The following is a 3520-nucleotide window of genomic DNA, read 5'->3' as shown; positions in this document are numbered from 1 at the left end:
CTTATTTATTTATTAAAACTGCAAGATGTATAATTTATATTATGCATTGTTGTGTAGATAAAGCTGTACGGCCTCAGGTTAAGTAGTCTGAACAATGATGGCAGGGGGCTCGACATTAATTCATGTATTATTAGTTTGCCGTTAAAGAAGGTATTTAAATTGCAAAAGTACGTTTATTATATTTGCTACGAAGAATCAAATCAACTTGTAAGAAGATACCTTTGAAAAAAGAGTAATAAATCAACTATCACTTAACAGGACGAAATTAAGATCTTAAGAAACAAAAGTTTTTTTGCAAATTTTGAAGAAGAATTAGTTAACTGAGCACAATGCGAATATAACTGTACGTAGATAGCCGATAAAGACATTATCTGGCCAGCGCAAGTACGGCCTGTAGGGCCCCGGACTGAATGCTCTGTGAAATCCTCAAAATATAACGAAAAATACCTATATCTATTGAATTCTCTTGACACCTTCCTGAGAGACAATCTCCACTCCTTCCAAATTAAGAATGTAAGCGTATACCAGATGTGGCTTGAATTTAGAGAAAGAGTATCGTCAGCAAGTGAGTGGTGTATACCAAATAAATTTACTGAAAACCGAGCTGATCCATCATGGTACACAAAACAGGTCAGAATACTGTTGCAGAAACAATGGAAAAAGCATGCCAAATTTAAACGAATGTAAAATCCCTAAGATTGGCTATCTTCTACAGAAGTTCGAAATTTAGCACAAACTTGAATGCGAACAACTTATAATACCCTCCACAACGAAACTTTGTCTTGAAACCCGGCAGAAAATCCAAAGAGATTCTAGTAACATGTAAAGTATGCTAGCAGCAGCCTTCTCTGTGTGGCAGCAATGGAGATACTATCGATGACAGTGCTGCTAAGGCAGAGTTACTAAACACAGCCTACCAAAACTCCTTCACCACAGAAGACAAAGTAAATAATCCAGAATTCGAATCACGAAAAGTTGCCAACATGAATAATTTAGAAGTAGATATCCTCTGAGTAGTGAATCAAATCAGTTAATAAAAGCAAGTCTTCTAGTTCAGATAGTATACCAATAAAGGTTGGTTCAAATGGCTCTGAGCACTATGGGACTCAACTTCTGAGGTCATTAGTCCCTTAGAACTTAGAACTAGTTAAACCTGACTAATCTAAGGACATCACACACATCCATGCCCGAGGCAGGATTCGAACCTGCGACCGTAGCGGTCTCGCGGTTCCAGACTGCAGCGCCTCGAACCGCACGGCCACTTCGGCCGGCTATACCAATAAAGTTCCTCTCAGAGTATGCTGATGCAATACCTCCATACTTAACAATCATTCAAAAAAGCTCGCTGGACGAAAGATACGTACCCAAAGTTTGCAAAGTTGTACGGATCACACCGATATTCAAGAAAGGTGATACGAGTAATCCACTAAATTACAGGCCCATATCATTAATGTCGATATGCAGCAGGATTTTGGATCATATATTGTGTTCGAACATTATGTATTACCTCGAAGAGAACGATCTATTGACACATAGTCAACAAGGAATTAGGAAACATCGTTCTTGTGAATCACTAATAGTTCTTTACTGACACGAAGTGTTGCGAGCTCTCAGCAAGGATTTCAAATTTCCAAAAGGCTTTTGACACCGTATCGCACCAGCGGCCTGTAATCAAATTGCAGCCTTATGGAATATCGTCTCAGTTATTCGACTGGATTTGTGGTTTCCTGTCAGAGAGGCTACAGTTCGTAGTAGCTGACGGAAAGTCATCGAGTAAACAATAAGTAACTTCTGACGTTCCCCAAGGTAATGTTATAGGCACTCTTCCTTATGTATACAAAAGCCTTAGGAGAAAATCTGAGCAGCCGTCTTAGATGTTTGCAGCTGATGCTGTCGTTTATTGTCTAGTAAAGTTATTAGAAGATCAAAAACAATTGCAAAACGATTTAGATAAGATATCTGTATCGTGCAAAAATTGGCAATTGACCCTATTTAATGAAAAGTGTTAGGTCATCCACATGAATGCTAAAAGGAATCCGTTAAAATTCGGTTACATGATGAATTATTCAAATTTAAAGGCCGTAAATTCATCTAAATACCTAGGAATTAAAATTACGAACAACTTAAATTGGAAAGAACGCGTAGAGAATGTTGCGGGGAAGGCTAAGCAAAGGCTGCGTTTTACTGTCGGAACATTTAGAAGCTGCAGCAGATCTACTAGACTGCCTGCATTACGCTTGTGGGTCCCCTTTTGCAGTACTGCTGCGCTGTGTGGGATCCTTTACAGACGATATTAACAGAGTACATCGAGAAAGTTCAAAGAAGGGCAACTCTTTGTATTATCCAGAAATAGGGGAGAGAGTATCACTGAAATGATACAGGATTTGGGCTGGAAATCATGAAAACAAACGAGTTCTTGGTTGTGGTGTAATGTTCTCACGAAATTTCAGTCTCTAGCTTTCTCCTCAGAATACAAAAGCTTTGTTGACGCCGACCTATTTAGGGAGAAACTTTCACGATAATAATATAAGGGAAACCAGAGCTCGCAAGGAAATACATATGTGTCAATTTTTTTCGCGCTGTTCGAGATGGAAATAATGCAGAATTAGTGTGAAGGAGATTCGATGAACCCTTTACCAGGCACTTAAGTTTGGTTTGCAGAGTGTCCATATAGATGTAGATGTAAGGGAAACGCATCGCACAGTGAATCATTTCAAGACAATTGTGCAGATACTATTAGGTGTGTCAGCGTGTCCTTATTAAATATAGCGATAAAAACGCTCGCTAAGCCGACCAAAGCTCTCTCACTCCCAAGTTCAATAATACTGTGGTCGGCTAATAAACAATATTCTTTGTCTTCCTTTAAATACACACACTATAAAGCACCTTCATAATGTACAAAGGGACTTCAAAAAGTAAGTTATACATTATCATTACAGGGCAAGTGATCTTTATTGAAAGTTGCATTACACTTCGAAGTGACACGCATGCATACCACTATTTTTCAACATAGTCACCAAGTTTCAGTAAACAACTGTCGGAATGCTCTACCAGTCTTTCAGTTCCTGGACGATAGAAATCGTACCCTTTTGTCACGGAGCCATTCGGAAACTCCCTTGTGTAAACGTCCTTAACGTCGGAAAATCTCTTTCCCCAGATGTTCTTTCGTAGTTGTTGTGGTCTCCAGTCCTGAGACTGGTTTGATGCAGCTCTCCATGCTACTCTATCCTGTGCTAGCTTCTTCATCTTTCAGTATTTTCTGCAACCTATATCCTTCTGAATCTGCTTAGTGTATTCATCTCTTGGTCTCCCTCTACGATTTTTACCCTCAACGCTGCCCTCCAATACTAAATTGGTGATGCCTTGATGCCTCAGAACATGTCCTACCAACCGATCCCTTCTTTTAGTCAAGTTGTGCCACAAACTCCTCTTCTCCCCAATTCTACTGATGTTCTTTCAGCATGCGTAAAAAATGGAAATCGCATGCGCAAGATCTGGCCTTCCCTATCAGTAACACATT

Source organism: Schistocerca piceifrons, chromosome X, assembly GCF_021461385.2.
Source record: "Schistocerca piceifrons isolate TAMUIC-IGC-003096 chromosome X, iqSchPice1.1, whole genome shotgun sequence".
NCBI lineage: Eukaryota > Metazoa > Arthropoda > Insecta > Orthoptera > Acrididae > Schistocerca > Schistocerca piceifrons.
The sequence above is the reverse complement of the archived record's forward strand: the minus strand, read 5'-3'. Positions refer to the sequence as shown.